We start from the raw sequence: 18,539 nt of genomic DNA on the forward strand, positions 1-18,539 counted from the left end.
TATTTCACATTGCCTTCTATTCTTTCATTTGTTTGGATCTGTTTAACGGCATCTTGATTTCTCATAAAGTCATTAGCTTCCATTTGCTCCAATCTAATTCTGAAGCAATGATTCTCCTCATTGATCTTTTGAGATTCTTTTTCCATTTGAAAAATTTGGCTTTTTAAGGCATTCTTCTCCTCAATGCCTTTTTGAGCCTCTTTTGCCATTTGAGTTAGTCTATTCTTTAAGGAGTTATTTTCCTCAGTCAGGCTGTTGACTCTCATTTTGCAATTTTCTTGCATGGTTCTCATTTCTCTTCCCAATTTTTCCTCCACTTCTCTTATCTGCTTCTTAAGGTCCTCTATGGCCTGTAACCAGCTTGTATTTTCCTTAGAAGCTTTAGGTGCAAGAGTTCTGACTTCACTGTCTTCCTCCTGTTCCATGCTTTGCTCCCTTTTGTCCCCAAAATAGGAGTCTCATGTTGGAATCTTCTGTCTGCTTTGTTTCCTTTGCCTGGTTATGTTGCCCCTCAGTCACTTGACCCCTGGGCTTTTTGCCACAGTAGGACTCTGCCACCAGACAGGGGAACTTTCGTCCCAAACGCTGGGGTTTTCTCAGCTGCTGGAGGTATGGGTGCCCTCTCTTGAGGCCCCCACACGCTCTGGCAGGCTGGACACACACCCCAGGACCTCCACCATAGACTGCAGTCCAGATTAAAGTAGTTTAAAGCAAGAGCGATTACCCCTCAGACTAGTGCTTGGTCCCCCTGCACTCTGCAGGCCAGGAGCTGAAGCTGCCACGTGCGCTGGCTGGCTGTGCAGGTGTCTCAGGGGCTTCTCGCCCTGGGGGCAAAAGCCAAGCACTCCCACTTACTGGGTCCCAAAGTCCAGACTGCACTGACCTCTCACTTTGTCCTTCACATCTATGTGTTGACAAATCTGGAAATGGCCACAGCTGCTACTGATCTGTAGTGCCTCCAGCTGGTGGCTGGTCAGACCCCCCCTGGGGCTAAAGCCTTGGTGTGGGGGCTGGGCTCGGCTACCAGAGGGCTGTGCTGGACGATTCCTGCAGGCCCGCAGGGCTGTCCTCAGTGGGAGGTTAGCTTCTCTGTGTCATTTTGTGGGTTCTGCAGCACCAAAGTTTGTTTAGAGCCCCCTTTTACATGGATTGGGGAAGGTGGAAGCTAGAGCCCAGCAGAGGTCCTGCTTCTACCCCGCCATCTTGACTCCGCCACCCCAAGGGTTTATTTTCTTGGGAGTTCACTTATGGTTTTTTCAGTTTCTATTTCTAAGATTGGATTATTTAAATTATTTATTTCCCATTTTGATAACCTGAACACTTTAGATTTTTGTAAATAATCATCCATTCCAGTAATTGATATCAAACTGGGCAAAGGCATTTCTAATAATTTAATTAATTATTTTTTTGTTAATTCTTTTTCATTTTTGATACTGGTAACTTAGTTTTCCTCTTTCTTAAAAAAAATAAAATTAGCTAATGGTTGTTTTGTTTTTAAAAGCATCTCCTAGTTTTGTTTGTCAATTTAGTATTTTGGGTTTTTTTTTTCCTTTCAATTTTGCTAATCTGAGTTTTAGAATTTTTCTTGTGGTTAATTGAATTTTTTTCATTCTTTGGTTTCCTAGATATTTTTTTTAAAATTGCATTCCAAATTATTTGATTTCTTTGTGGAGCATTTTGCAATTTTCCTTCTGGTGAATTTTGAATGTGCTTTGGCAGATTGAGTCCCAACTATTTTAAGGTTATTGTAGATATTTTGAATGAAACTTCCCTTTCTGTTATTTATTCCTAGACTTTGTTACAGCTCTATAGAAATGCTGTTGATTTTTGTGTATCTATTCTTATAACCACCACTTTACTGAAGCTATTAATGGTCTCAATTATTTTCTTTGCTGCTTATCTGGGATTATACAGGGTGGGGAACCTGCAGCCTTGAGGCCACATGTGGCCCTCTAGGTCCTCTCAAGTGCCACACTTTGACTGAATCCAAACTTCATAGAACAAATTCCCTTAATGAAAGGATTTGTTCTGTAAAACTTAGACTCAGTCAAAAGGCTGCACCCAAGGACCTAGAAGGCCACATGTGATCTCAAGGCCACAGGTTCTCCACCCCTGGACTCAAGCATATCATCATGTCATCAACAAATGGAAGTATAAGAATAGAGCAGAGCCAAGATGGTGGAGTGAAAGAAAGCATTTTTACCTTATTTCCCCAGCACACCTCTTCCACAGTAACCAAGAAAACACACCAGACTGAGTTCTGAGCAGGAAGATAAAGTCATAATGAGTCCCTTTTTCCAAACTAGTGTAGTTTAGAAAGAAAGAAGTGTCTGTGGGACCCTGGGGTAGGGAACATGGAGCAGTAGCACCATCAGCATTCTAGCAAGGGACTGAGACTGAGCACCAGAGGAGGAATTACTGGGGTAGAAAGAGAATCCAGGGAACACCTGAACTAGTAGTAGTAGGAGCAAGAATGGGTACCATCTGGCAGCTCTAACAGCCATTATCCACACAAAGACTGATAAAAATAATTGAAGAAATATTAATTGTTTATGAGTAAGCCAAGCCATTATAACAGATGACACTAATACCTAAATTAATTTACTTATTCAGTGCCATAACAATCAGATTATCAAAGAATTATTTTACAGAACTGGAAATAATAACAGTTGATCTAGAGGAATAAAATGTCAAGAATATCAAGGAAATCCTTTTTTTTAAAATTGGAAGGAAGGTGACCTGGCAGTTCAGATCTCTTATTACAAAGCTGTAATCATCAAAACAATTTTTTAAAAATAGGTTGATTAGTGGAACAGATTAAATGCAGGGTATATTGAAGCAAGTCAGGTAAGCTAGAGTTTGTTAAACCCAAAGTTCCCAGCTTGTTAGTACAAGAACTTGATATCTGACAAAAAGTGCTAGGAAAATCGGTAAGTAGTTTGGCAGAAACTAGACATAAACCAACATCTCATACTATATACCAAGGTAAACTCAAATAGATACATAATTTAGACATAAAGAGCATGATAAAAATCAAATTAGTGGAGCATGAAAGAAATGACCTGTCAGATCTATGAATAGAGGAAAAGTTCATGAACAAACAAGAGAGAGGTTCACAGGAGTTAAAGTGGATAATTTTGATTACATTAAATTTAAAAGGCTTTGCATAAACAAAATATGCTGCTAAAGTTAGTTTTGCAGGAAGTTTTTATGATAAAGGTCTCATTCCTAAAATATATAAGGAACTGAATTAAAGTTACAAGAAGAAGAAACATTCCTCAGTTGATAAATGGTCAAAGGATATGAATAGGCAGGTTTTCAGAAGAAATCCAAGCTGTCAATGGCCATATGAAAAATTGTTCTGAACCACTAATTATTAGAGAAATGTACATTAAAACAACTTTGAGATAACTTCACATCCATCAGATTGCCTAAGATGATTCCCCCCAAAAATGGAAAATGCCAAATGCTGGAGGAAAAATAGGCACATTATTTAATTCACTGTTGAATGGAGCTATGAATTAATCTAACCATTCTGAAAAGCAATTTAGAATTATGCCCCCAAAACTATTAACATACCCTTTGACTTCGTGATACTGCTGGACCCCAAAGAGATCAAAGAAAGCAGAAAAAGACATATATGTACAAAAATATAGGAACTCTTTTTGTGGCAAAGAATTGGAAACTGAGGGGATACCCATAATTTGGGGAACAGCTGGACAAATTATGGTATAGGAATGTCATGGCATACTATTCTTCTAAAATAAATAATGAAAGTGATGGTGTCAGAAAAATCTAGGAAGACTTTTATGAATTGGTGCAGAGCGAAGAGATAAGAAATAGATCAGTTTTTACAGTGATACAGTTTTGTAGAGATAATCAACTTTTAAAGACTTGGGAACTCTTATGAACACAATGACCAACCACAATTCCAAGGACTCAGGATGAAAAATACTATCCACGGAGAACTGATGGACTCAGAGTACACATCAAAATATTATTTTTTTTCTTTTCCCTTTTTCCCCCCAGAACATGGCTAATGCAGAAATTTGTTTCACATGACTTTATATTCATAATTTATCTGGTATTTCTTGTCTCAATGTGTAGGAGAAGAAAGGGAGAAATTTTTTTAATTGAATTTTTAAAATTTAATTGAATTATAAAAATATGCAGAGGGAGAGCAGAAAGAAGTTCTGAAGGGAACTTAGATAATCAGGGAAGTATTGGTCTCTATGTTTTAAATTTAATACATGCTTTTTAAAAACTACATAAAATCATAAACTGTTGAGATTTCAAATTCTGTTGTCTTATTTAGATGTTCATATTTGTTAAATTAGTAGTAAAATTTTAGTGTGCAAGTTTTTAAAAAATACAAAAAAAATTTTAGCATAGTTCCCTCCCCCCATTTTAGTTAGACATCTTTGTCTTGAAACTCTTGTCTTATATGCTGTTGCTAAATTTTTCTAGAGCTATTTCAGATCACAGTGGCGAAAATAAATATTCTTATTTTATTTCTCTGTTTATTGGGAAATTTTCTAGTGTTTCCCCATTACATACACTACTGTCTCTTAGAGTTAGATATTTTTTGTCATTAAAAAAAAAAAATGCTTCTCTGCCTATGCTTTGTATGGTTTTTAGCGTAAGTGAATGCTATGCTTTGTCTGGGACTTTTCCTTCATCTGCTGAGATAGATAGATATGTGTATGTATATGTAGAGAGGGAGAGGGAAGTATGTGTGAGTGTGACAGAGATGTGGGGTTCTTTTACTCTTATTTTTAATATGTTACATTAATTGTTTTCTTAATGTTAAACTGTTTTAAATCTTCACATCCCCCAGCATATGTTCAACTTGATCATTGTGAATTTTTTTAATGTCTCTGTATTCTTTTTGCCGGTATTCTATTTTTTAAAATTGTTTTTCACTACTGATACTGGTCTATGTTCTCTTTGCTTTCTCCTTCTCTAGTTTACATTTTAGGGTGATATTTTTCTCATAATAGGCATTTGGAGTATTTTCCTTTGTGACATTTGAAAATTTATGTAGTATGGATATTAATGTTCTTTTAAAAATTTGATAGAATTCTCCTGTAAATTCATACGGAATAGAGATTGTTTTCTTTTACAGCTAGTTCAGTGTCCATTTTTGAATTCGATTAATTATAACTATTTAAAGTTATTGATCTTAGGTTAGAATTTCTGTCTGTTTTTGTTAGTCCTTTAAAGAACCACCTTTTAGTTCTATGTATTCTCTCTCTTTTTTTCTCCCTCCCATTGAGAAGGCAAGAAACACCACATACATTGTGAATATGAATACACATTTCTGTATTTATTTATTTAAAAAATGTTCATTTTGTTAGTTTTCTTATTTTAAAATTGAATATTCAGTTTATTAAATGTTTTTTCCATTTTGTCACTGTGTTTTAGCTGCATAATTTTTCCTATGAGAATAGCTTTAGCTTTATCCCATAAATTTTGCTGTCTCATCATTATCATTACCTTTTACATAATTACTGTTTCTATTATTTGTTTTTTAATCCACTCATTATTAGGGATTTTAATATTAATTTTCTTTTTTAAGTCTGCCTTTTGCATGTGTTCCATACATTGATTTTGTTTTTATTTAATTATAGTCTGTAAAGTATGTGTTTAATATATGTGTGTTTATTTATAAGTTCTCTGTGCCCATGCTGTGCAGTGCTGAGAAGTATTTATATTCTTTAATGTTCCTATTTTGATGACTTCATAATTTTTTTGCTTCTAAATTTTCCAACAGTTTATTCTGTTCTCAGTTTTCTTTGTTAGATTAAGTAAGGTTTGAGAGAGGAACATTACATTTTGTTACTATTATTGTGTTACCATCCTTATCTTTTTGCAACTCAGTTAACTTTTCCTCATGAACTTAAGTTTCTATGATGTTCATACTGGTTTGTTGCCTATGATTCTTTTAAGTGTAATGTAATTTCCTTATCTTTTAATATTATGGATTTTTATTTTTGCTTTGTGTTGTAGCACGATTGGAACTACTCTTTTTAATCACCTGATACTCCCATTTTTATTCCGTATGTTTTTGCTTGATAGATATGGTTAGGTTGTTGTTGGGGTTTTTTTGTAAACAACTTTGGGGGTTTTGGTTTTGGTGTGTGTTTGTTTTCTAATCTCTCTGCCACTTTTTGGCTTTATTGTGATGTTTCAAGGATATTTTTAACAACAGTCTGCTTTTTGAAGAGCAGCCTAGTTCAGAAAGAAGAGACTCATCGCTAATAAGGCTAGCTATCAGATGATGAATTTTTTGGCTATGGCAGTTTATGAAACTTATGAGATTTTAGTCTCAGAGAAGATTTTGGAAATTATTTGGTCCAGTTTCCTTATTTTACAGAGAAGAAAATTGAGACCTAAAGAGGTTGTAACTTTCCCAGCATCGCAGAGGAAAAGACATAAAATAGCCCTTAGTCTTTTGCATCCCCCTTCCATTTCTACAGTGGTTGAATAGAAAGCAGATGATGATTAAAGTCTTTACCTATCAAAAAGAAATTGGAGCAGAAAAAGAAGACTGATCTTTCAAGTAGCAAGATCAGGGGATGCCTGACTGACAGCCATTTGTTCTATTGGTATCTACACGAGTAAAGATTTAGAGGAAAGCCCCAGTATGTTAGGGAGATGTGGCCGAGAGTTGCTAGGATGAGAAGGTATGGACAGGCTGTGATTTGCATTGTTGGAAGTAGTACCCAAATCCATTACTCACAGAGCCATCAAAGTATGTGGGTGAGATTATGGGCATGAGTGTGCATAATTAACATTTTGTATTTATATCCTCAGCACATAGTACAGGGCCTAGTATATAGTAGCTACTTAAAACTTGTCACAGGCGCTAGATAAGGACACTGGTTGGGGCCAGATTCGAGGTGGAAATTGAACTAGATCATATTTGTGAAATTCCCAGTACTTCCAGTTATTCCCAAACTACTTGCTATAAAAAATAACTAAAAATGATTTGAGCACCACAAATTGTATAAAAATAACATATTGGCGGGGAGGGTGTATGACCGGAAAGATTGGACCATTCATATATATTGAGAATATTGACATAAGATTAGTATCTCTGTGATATTAGATTCATCTTCTTTGGAATAATTTATAAAAAGACACAAACAAGAGTTATATAGACTAAGACATAAGAGAATTTTAACTTAAATTGATAAAGAGTATCCATACTATTGACATCATGAATCCATCAGAGTAAAGTATCCTGGTCCTACTTTTTGCTTATTGCCACTAGTAATTTCCTTCTTTGTGTATAATGTATTATGGGGCATTCAGACTGAAGCAGACTGTTATGGAGCTGGCCAGATCAAAAGAAGTTCAATAAAAACATTCAAATCAGCATTGTAAAAAGCATTGTCTAGTCAGAGAATAAAACATAACGTTAGCATTTTATATTTATGCAGTCTGTAGTATGTAGAAGAAAATTGAAATTTTGAGAAATCAATTTGTCTGAAACAGTTTGCAGCCAAAAAAATAACCCCAAAAACAAAAACCCCAACTTGAACATAGTTGACATTATAGCTAATCTACAACATAAACTAAGCATGGCTAATCTGTCCTGTGCTGGCCAGAACCAAGGAATGCAGACTGTTTTGAACATCTAAATTCCCTAAGTGTTTCCTAGGAAACAGTACAAGAGTTCAAATGATTCATAAAATATTCACTTGGACAGATGTTACATATGAGAAGACATTTCCAGTTGTGGCACAGAAGTTATGCCACAGTTTAAGACTTTTGTGTTATTTTTAAATTTAGGCAAAAACTTAAGGCTTTTATTGGCTGTGTCAGGGGTGGAACTATTGGCTAGGCCTAAATGTCCATGCTAAATTGAACTAGAAGTTACAGTTGAATGGATAAAGTTGAAAAGTAAGAAACTTCTTTATTAGAAGAAGAAATATCCAGAAACATATCAACCTCCTCATCCTCTCTTAACCCCCCAACAAAACAATCACACTTATTCTTGGTCTTTGAACATCTATCTACACAGCACTTAGTTAAGCAGAAAGCCCACTATATTCCAGACAGTGTGCTAAGCACTGAGGGAATACAAAAACTCTGAACTAAATCTTCACCAATATTAAGGAGGGGAGAAAAAAGGGCAAGAATTTGTTGGGGGGGGGGAGTGTCCTTGCCACCTTCCAGACTTCTCCCTCTCTGTTTTATAGGGCCATTCTTCTTGTATGCTAGTGAACCCAGATCTGTTTTTTTCAGTGCCACCTCTTTCACCTGAATTCCCTAATGCCTAGTTAGAGTTAGAAGAGGGAACTGTAGGTCAAAGATTCCTTTCCCCCACTTCCCCAAGTAATGCTCCCAGGTACCTTCACCTCAGGAAGAGACCCTGAGCCTTCCTGTCTTAAGAGTCTTTGCTGGTGCTGCTTCCCCTGCCCAGGATGCTTCCCCTCACTTGCCCCCTTGAAGTCTTCTTCATCATTTAAAATGTAGCTCAACTGTCACTTTCTCCATGAAGTCAACCCCATACCCCACAACAAACTGGTCCCACTTGGATAGCAGTCCAATACATGTTTCATGGAATGTCTATAATCTATTTTTGTGTCTTTGTTCTCTACTAGAATGCGAGATCAGTGATGGAGACATTGTCTAAACTTTGTATCTTGCACAGTGTTCCACACAGAGCAGATGAAAGTAATGATTAAGTTTCTTAAAGTTATGAATGAGTTACAGAGTTTTAAGTAGGATGATGGTGCACTTAGTTTAATTTGACTGTTTAAACAGACTGATCTGTTGAATATTCTTAATCAACTAGTGTCAGCCTAGATTGCAGGTCTTCTTAAACTTTTTCCACTCCTGACCCCTTCAATAACCCACAATTTAAGAAGCCCTGACCTAGAGGAATAACTTTGACTTTAACTTTGTTATGTTCAACATTTTTATCAATGACTTAGGTGAAAGCTAGTTCTGCTTATAAAATTTTTGGATGACAAAAAGCTTAGGGTAACTAATATCAGGATTAGGATCTAAACAATCTTAACTTGCCTTAACAAGACAAGCTGAATTTAACTAGATTAAATTGAACAGCAGGAATAAATGAAGGCCTACACTTAGATTGAGAAAAAAATCAAATATACAGTTTTAGGAGGGGACAAGAAGATAAGACTTGTACTTGGGAAATGTAATAGCCAAAAACCAAAGTATGGTCATTAATATTAGCTTGCATTAATAGGTTATTTACACAACACTTTAAGGTTTGCAAAGCAAACTGTTCTCATTTGATCCTCATCACCCTGTTAGGTAGGTGTTGACCTCATTTACAAATGAGGAAACTGAAGCTTAGAGAGGTTAAGTGAATTGCCAAGGGTTGCACTTCTAGGAAGAGTATGATTCAGGACTCGAACCTAAGTCTCACTGACTGCAAGTTCAGTGTTATACCCACTATGCCAGTGCTGCCTTTGATGAAAGTATAATGATCAGAAAAAGAGGAATGCTTAATTTCACTGTATATCACAACACTGGTCATCACATTTTGTGAAGGACATTGCCATTTCTAGAGGACATCCTGTGGAATGGTAAAGGAGATATTCTGCCTTCAAATGTGTAAAGGACCTTTTTTTTTTTTTAAGAATTAGACTTGTCCATAGGGGAGACTTTGTGGAGGTTTTATAGAAAGGAAAGTTTCTGTTCAATATAAAGAGGAGCTTTCTAAAAATAACAACTCTTCAAAAATGTAATGAACTGTCTTGTTTAGGTAGGGACTTCCCTGTCAGAAGTGTTCTAAGTAGAGGCTGTATGACTGCTTTTCCAGGAATGTTGCAGAACCACTTATTAGTGATGTTGTTGCCAAAGTGATTTTCTTGAAAATGTCTGTCTTAAAATGTTTTCATCAGCGAGGAAGAACCAGATTAATGGATTGGGCATGCAACTAAAAAAGAAAAAGAAAACTAGGAAACCAACAAATAAAATTACCTCAACTACCGTGTTTCCCCGATAATAAGACCTATCCCGAAAATAAGCCCTCCCCTTACTGTGTAAGATTCCTCTAAAATAAGCCCTCCCCCGAAAATAAGCCCTATTGAGATTGCTACTGTAGTGAAGGTGACCCCTGCGCTACACGCTACATTACGGTACCCTCTGTATGCACCATCCCCCCCCTTCCCCCCGGGTGAAACGCACGCCGCGCTCCTAGCTGCATCCAATCAGAGCTGCAGCAGTGAGCACGTCATCCTGTTCTTCCCCAGTGATTTGCTTATTGAATAAAGGTACATTTTTTTGTTCACATTTACCTGTTTATTAAAATTGCTGTCAATGTTCATTAAAATAAGCCCTCCCCTGAAAATAAGCCTTCTGGTGTTTTTCTGGCAAAAAAATTAATAAGACAGTGTCTTATTATCAGGGAAACACGGTAATCACTAAAATAGAAAGTCTTAAAGTCAAAGAATAGTTTAACAAAATTAAAAACAAAAAATTCAATTGATAATTAAAATTAAAAGCTATTTAAAAAAACTCAAGACAGCAGATAAATTATCAGCTCATATCATTTTATAAAACAAAAGGAAACCAAATTGACAGTATCAGAAATAAAAAAAGAACTAACAAATGAAGAAATAAAGAATATTAAGTACTTTCTTTCTAATTATATGCCAACAAAAACTTAATTTAAGTGGATGAACATTTACAAAAAATAAGATATTCATATTAATAGAACAGGAAATAGAGAATTTAAATAACCCAATATCAGAAAAATTGAATTCTGAAATGGAAATAACTGATTTCCCAAAGGGAGAAGGGAGGGTGGGTACTGCAATCAGATGGATATACAAAATAATTCTATCAGATATTCAAAGGATAATTAATCCCAATATTATGTAAACTTTGAAAAAATAATAAAAGAAGGGATCATTACAGATTCCTTCTGTGACACAAATATGGTCTTCATACTTAAGCCAAGGCAAAACAAAACAGAAAAAGAATACTGTAGGTAATGATTGCAAATGGATATTGATGCAAAAATTTTAAGCAAAATATTAGCAAAGAAACTGTAGCATACCATCAAAAAATATATTGTACATTATGACCAGGTAGGACTTAAACCAGAAATTGGTTCAACATTAGGAAAACATCATATAATAAATCATAATTACTTTAAAACCCATTAAAATAGCAAGATGATCTTAATAGATGCTGAAAAAAACTTTTGGCAAAATAAAATACCAATTTCTATTCAAAATATGGGAATAAATAAAGTTTTTCTTAATATAAAAATATTGTATATGAAAACCCATCAGCATTATATGTAATAGAGATAAACCAAGGCACCCTGTCCAATAAGATCAGAGATAAAGCAAGTTCATTATTGCCAGAAATTTTGACATCTCAACAACTGCTAGCTATAGCAGCAGACAAGCAAAAGATACTGAAAAAGAAAGTATAGGCAAAGAGGAAACAAATTTATTGCTTTTTGCAAATGAAATGAGCTCTTAAATTATTTATTTATTTTAGTTTTCAACATTCATTTTTGTAAGATTTTGAGTTTTAAAATTTCTCTACCTCCTTCCCCTCCCCAGGATGACATGCAATCTGATATAGGCTATACATGTACAATCATATTAAACATATTTCCACATTAGTCATGGTGTAAAGAATTAGAACCAAAGAGAAAAACTTCGAGAAAGAAACTCCTCCCTATCCCCCACCCCCAAAATAGGAAGAACAAAAATAGTATGCTTCAATCTGCATTCAGACTCCATAGGTCTTTTCCTGGATGTGGATGGCATTTTCTGCTTTGAGCCTTTTTGGAATTGTCTTAGATCATTGCATTGCTGAGAAGAGCCTAAATCGATCAAAATTGGTCATCATACAGTGTTGGCTGTTACTGTGTACAGTGTTTTCCTGGTGTTGCTCATTCAACATCATTCATGCAAGTCTTTGAAGGTGTTTCTGAAATCCACCTACTCATCATTTCTTATGGAACAATAGCGTTGCATCACATCTGTATACCACAATTTGATAGGCATTCCCTCAATATCTAATTCTTGACCACAACAAAAAGAGTTGCTATAAATATTTTTGTACATGTGGGTCCTTTTCCCATTTTTATGATCTCTGGGAAACAGACCCAGAAGTGGTATTTCTGGGTCAAGGGGTATATACAGTTTTATAGCCCTTTGGGCATAGTTCCAAATTGCTCTGCAGAATAGTTGGATCAATTCACAATTTCACCAACATTGTATTAGTCTTCCAATTTCCCCACATCTTCTCCAACATTTGTCATTTTCCTTTTTTGTCATGTTAGCCAATCAGATAGATGCCATGTGATACCTCAGAGTTATTTTAATTTGCATTTTTCTAATCAATAGTGATTTAGAGCATTTTTTCACATGACTGTAGATGGCTTTAATTTCTTCATCTGAAAACTGCCTGTTCATATCCTTTGACCATTTATCAACTAGGGAATGACTTATGTTCTCATAAGTTTGATTCAGTTCTCTATATATTTTGGAAATAAGGCCTTGTGCTAAAATTATTTCCTAGCTTTCTGCTTCCCTTCTAATCTTGGTTGCATTGACTTTGTGCAAAAACTTTTAAATTTAATTTAATCAAAATTACCCATTTTGTGTTTCATAATGTTCTCTGTCTCTTGTTTGTTCACAAATTCTTCCCTTCTCCATAGATCCAACAGGTAAACTATTCCTTGCTCTCCTAATTTGTTTAGATTATCACCTTTTATGTTCAAATCATGTACCTATTTTGACTTTATCTTAGTATACTGTGTAAGATGTTGATCTATGCCTAATTTCTACTATACTTTTTCCCAGCAGTTTCTGTCAAATAGTGAGTTCTTATTCCAGAAGCTGGAGTCTTTGAATTTATCAAAAAGTAGATTACTGTGGTCGACAGCTGTGTCTTATGTACCTAACCTATTCCACTGATCCACCACTCTGTTTCTTAGCAAGTACCAAGTAGTTTTGATTATTGCTGCTTTATAAAACAATTTTAGATCTGGTATGGCTAGGTCACCTTCCTTTGCATTTCTTTTCATTAATTGAAATGATCTTTTGAATAGAGAATGCTAGTTTTTAAAATTAATTGAAACAACTTCAGTAAAGAAGCAGGATATAAAATAAACATATACAAATTATGTCTTTCTTTATATGTAGAAGTCTGTCTACCAAAATTCCCTAAGAACTATGTAAATACAACTACAGAACACTCTTTACATAAATATAGACCCAAATAATTAAAGAAACATTTTAAAACATAGTATACTTATTTTAATATTCATTTTTTAAAATTCTGAGTTCCAAATTCTCTTTTTCCCTAGTCTTTCCCCCACCCATTGAGAAGGCAGTCAGTAATGATAGCAGTTATATATATGAAGTCATGCAAAATGTTTTCATATTAACTATGTTGCCCCCCCCCCCCAAAAAAAAAGTAAAGTGAGTTAAAAAATATGTTTCAATCTCTACTTAGAGTTTATCCATTCTCTCTCTGGAGGCAGATAGCATTATTCATTGTGAGTCTTTTGGAATTGTCTTGGATCATTGTATTGGTTAGAGTAGCTAATTATTTCATGATTGATCATCATACAATATTGCTGTTACTGTGTATAGTGTTCTGGTTACTTCAGTTCACCATAAGTCTTCCCTTTATGAAAAGTGGCATAGTGGAGAGAGAGCTGAATGTGGAGTTGGGAAAGACTGTTCGAATTTTACCTTAAATACCATCTAATTGTATGACCCTAGGCAAGTTAATTAACTTCTGCCTCAGTTTCCTTATTTGTAAAATGAGGTAATTGTACTTGATGGCCTCAGAGGTCCTTCCTTGCCAGCTATAAACCTATGATTCTGTAATTGATTACTGTTTAAATCAAAGTTCTGGAATCTTTCATAATTGTTTCTACTCACATTTTTCCAAGTAGTACCTATATTGTTCTGGTTCTTCTTGCTTCGTTATGCATGGGTTCATAATAAGTCTTTCATATTTCTCGGAATATTATATTCCTTATTTATTATGGTACAATAAAATTCCTTTGTATTCATATGCCATTTTCAGCCATTCCCAAATTAAAGGGCATTTATCTTATTTCCAGTTCTTTGCCACAACAGAAAAGCACTGCTGTAAATATTCTCAAACCCTTGGTGAATTGGGGGGTGTCTACCCCGAGCACATGAAGACTTCCTTTGGTAGAATGAGGAAATAAGAACAATTTGTTCCAATATATCCACAAAGGCAGATGAAGCAGGTGCTGTAGAACACTTAGAGCTTGGTCAGACATTGAAGACACCAAAATGAACTACTGCATCCTGCGCCATCACCAGGACTTCAGTGACTCTGGAAGAGAGAGTGAAGCTGATGACTTTGTGCGACTCTGCCTTACATCCAGTTTTGTATAAGTCAAGACATCCCCTCTTGATGTCATTGGTCTTCTTCAAAACAAAGGATGAACAGCATGAACCTGCCAAAATTATCTTCCTAAGGCACAGTATCATATCAATCTCCTACTCAAAGATCTTTAGTGACTTCCTTTTGCCTGCTGCTTGGTGTCACTATGGATAGAGAGCCTTGGGCCTGAAGTCTGGAAGACCTGAGTTCAAATGTAGACTCAAACACTAGCTGTGATATCCTGGACAAGTCACTTAACCTCTGTTTTTCTTAGTTTCCTCATCTGTGAAATGGGAAGAATAATAGCACCTACTGCCTAGGGTTGTTGTGAATATCAAATGAAAAAAATAATTGTAAAGCACTTCATTGCAGTACCTGCTTCATAGTAAGCACTTTGTAAATGTTTTCTATTGTTGTGATGATGATGGTGATGATGACGATGAAGATGACAATGACCCACCACAGTCTGACTCCAACCTATCTTTCCAAACTTTCTATTCCTCATCTTTTTTGTCTTCTGTGTCCCAGTGAAATTACTACAGCTATTCACCAAACCCAACATATTCTCTGCTAACTGTATGCATTCACAGAAGCCACCCTTCCTGCCTGAAATACACTAATGCTGCTCCCCCTTCTAATTCCCTCCCTCACGTCTCTAGGAATCCTTTTCTCCTTTCAAGGCTTAGCCCGGGTATCGCTTTTCCCAATCTCCTCCAGTCCCCTCTCCCCAAACTGTTCATGTTGTTGTTTTTTTATCTCAAACTATGTTGTGTTTTGTTTTGACTTCTTCACCTCTGATAATCTGTTCACCTCTCACTGGCTTCCCCTCCTCCCCCTTTAGAATGTAAGCTACTGGAACTCAGAAACAGTTCTATTTTTGTTTTGTATGCCCAGTGCCTAGCACAATCACTTGCACAGAGTAAACAAACATTAAATGCCTAATTGAAGTCAGGTGTTCTTAAGAAGTAAGGACATGGAGCACTTTCCCCATACTAATCCTGTCAAGTTGGGGGTAGTAGAAGTCATATTCTCTCCATTTTACAGATGAGAAAATCGAGTTTCATATAAATTATGTTGAATTACCTACTCATGGTCACAGAGTTGCTAAGTGTCAGAGTCAGCTTCCTCATGCCAAGTTCATTGTACTGTACCACAGTAACCATTATCAGTTTTCAATGTATTGCTGTGAATTTTTAGAATATTTTCTCATGTTGTGGAACAGGACATATGCAAGGAAGAAAATCTCTTGGAAAAGAGTCAAGAATAATGTTTTCTCTGAATGACTCTACCTGTTAGTCCTTTTCTCCTTACTTTAAAAAAGCAGCTTTATTGCCAGAGTAGTCTTCTCTAAATTGCATGAATGTTCTTTGCCCTTTACCAAAGCAGGTAGAGTAAAGATGCTATAAGCTACTTGTCATTACTGGGGTGGTAGAAGGAAAAGCATTAGCAATTTGTTTTCTGTTCCTACCTGGTTATTTGGTCTAATCCTCCTTCCTTAATCTTAACCTTTATTCCTTCCTCAAACCCAGTATTTTCTTTGGGGAAAAAAAGGGAAGAGAATTATTTGTATATGTGATAGCAGTTTTTGTTAATCATAGAAATTCTTATTTTTGACTAAAATCATGTATCCTAAGGTCTGCATGGTAATCAGTGATTGAGTACATTGGAAGCTAACTAGTATTTCTTTCCTTTCTTCTAGTGACATTCCCATAATGAAGCCTGTTTGATGGGAGATGTATGTAGATGCCAGTGGTTTTAGGTGAGTGAACAACAGATATAGGAATATTGTTTGCACAATGATTAAAAACGTTTATGTTTTAGAGTTTCTTTTTCCAAGTTTCAAACTTGAGTCTCATGAACCTTTGGTGGAAGAGGAGGCCTGGGCAGCTGCTGTAAGTGCTGTCAATCCCAAGACTGAAAGTCGTTGAAACCTAAACATATCTCTTTACTGCCTGGCATGTACCACAATTCATTGTTAGCCAAGTAAGGCACCTGTAGCCCTCCAGCCAAGAAGTGAGAAGAAGCAGAGGGAGAAGCAGCTAGGAAGACATGGGAGTGGTATAGTGGTCCTTCCTTTCTGGCTTTTGGGCAGCAGCTGGCTCCTTGATTGAAAGCTCCTAAAGAGCCTCATCTAGCTGCTGTGATTAGGGTTTCAAAACAGAAGTAAAGGAGTCAGGGGGAGCATAGACAAAGAAAATATGGGAGGATTCTGTGAGAACTTTTTTTTAAATTCTGCATGTGTGGAGTGATAGGGGCAAGGGGAGCAGGTGAGAATGAAATTGAAGAAGGCTCATTTACTTGTAGAAATATCACATACAAGTTTTAAATATAAATTATTTCTGTACTTTGAAAATGCTGTTTTAGTGATAAGAGTATTAGAAATTTCCCTCCCAGTCTTTGGGAGAGAATAGGGTTGAAGTAGGGTTGAAAATAAAATGTAAAAAGGAGCACTACTTTTTAATGTTTATTCAAGGCAGAAAAATAAAGATGATTGAGATTTTTTGATATACAATAGTTCTGTGAATAGAAGGTTATAATACTTTTTGGAGAGAGTTGAAAGTGAGGGAATGGGGTAGAGAAATCAAAATGGTCCTAGTTAGGTATTTGTACCTTATCTTAAATTAACAAAAACAAATATTTATGTGGTACCAATCTTTAAAACTGTATAATAATAGTAAGCATCTTTCTAGTAATGTTTAAGGAAATGCAAATTTACTGTATAATCATGGAATGTCATAGTTGGAAGGGACTACATCCAATCCATACACTCCTCACTACAACACACCTCACAAGTGGTCGGCTCTGCAGTGGAGGAGTCTATCAGGACTTGGAGAGGCCCAGTCTGTGTCTGGGTACCTCTAATTGTTAGGAAGTTTTTTCTTATACCAAACCCAAGTTTTCTGCTTTGTAACTTCCATCTGTTGCGCCTACAGACTGGAATCAAGCAAAACAAGTCTAGGCCTTCTGCTGTAAGACAGCCTTTTACATGCTTGAGGATTTCTCCAGCATCTTTTTTTCAGACTAAATTGATCCTCATCCAGTGTTGGCTGTATGGACTAATCTTGTTTGGCCTCTTCAGTGCTCTTCAGCTTGTCAGTGCCTTTCCTATTTGATGCCCAGAGCTGAACACAGTATCTCATCAAGGAAGAGTACACACAGTGGGAACATCTTCTCACTAGCCCTGGATCTCTGCCTGTCAGTATGCCCTAGGATCACATTAGATTTTTTGGCCAAGGGAATCAGGAAGAGCATCGTGGAGAAGGTGATGCTTAAGCTAAGCATTGAAAGAAGTTAAGAATTCTCAGGGGCAGAAGTGAGGAACAAGTGCATTTCAGGCAAGGGCACAGTAGTGTAATATGTGAGGAACATAGAAAAGGCCAGTTTGGCCTAGATGGTTGTAGGGAGGAAAGGGAAACTGAAAAGATAGGTTTGGGGCCTGGTTTGAAAGGACTTTAAAAGCCAAATAGGGGAATTCATATTTTAACCTTCCACTTCTAACTAGTTGTAGTTTGTTAGTAGCATATAAAACATCAGTGAAACATCTTTCATCAAAAAGAATGCAAAGATATATGTGCTTCTTCCTCACCTTGGGCTCCAGTCTTGTTATGTCTGTAAATAAAACCACACATATCACTGCAACCCAGAACTCTGCAGACCTAGAATGATGATGAGTGGCCTAAGGCAGTTGAAGACAGATTTTACATTGACATAGACAAAAGGAACTGAAGCCTTTTATAAATCCATTATTTTAGGGTTAATGTAAGCAGACCTTAGGTACTTTTGAATATGCCAATCATAAGTAGGTCACATAAGGATTAAACACAAGGATTGGTGTCAGGGGCTCTCATGAAAATTCTAGCCTTTTCTGCCTACCTGTCTTCTCCCTCTAGGAAAAAAGACACCTGATTTGTCAATGTAATTTGTCAAGTGTCAAGCAGAAAGCATAAATATTAAAATTGCTTCTAACAATTCTATTAAATATTGTAGAGAGATGCTATAAAAATAGTAAAATGCTTTGGGAGATTATTTCAGAGTTTCATGTAATCTTTCCTGTTCACACATTCCTCATGGTCATGTATTGTTGAGCATTATCTGTATTATGAAGTTTGTTGTGAAATACCATAGGATCCGAAGTTGAAAGGTATCCCCAAGGCCACCCT

At 36.1% G+C, this 18,539-nt stretch overlaps 1 protein-coding gene across 7 annotated transcripts in view; it reads left to right on the plus strand.

The window, feature by feature from the left end:
* SOCS5 (suppressor of cytokine signaling 5) overlaps window positions 1-18,539 on the plus strand; it is a 139,287-nt gene that overhangs the window by 110,525 nt on the left and 10,223 nt on the right. For 6 of the 7 annotated variants that reach the window (XM_069071639.1, XM_069071635.1, XM_069071634.1 and 3 more), the window contains one exon: window positions 16,079-16,138. The gene's annotated coding sequence lies outside the window, so the exon portion shown is untranslated. Of the gene's footprint in view, window positions 1-14,079; window positions 14,765-16,078; window positions 16,139-18,539 lie in introns of those variants that run through there. The other variant, XM_069071641.1, reaches the window with a different exon arrangement.

The sequence above is a fragment of the Petaurus breviceps genome, unplaced genomic scaffold, assembly GCF_028583685.1.
Source record: "Petaurus breviceps papuanus isolate PSGF00001 unplaced genomic scaffold, PetGlider_PUasm1.0 90842, whole genome shotgun sequence".
Classification (NCBI taxonomy): domain Eukaryota; kingdom Metazoa; phylum Chordata; class Mammalia; order Diprotodontia; family Petauridae; genus Petaurus; species Petaurus breviceps.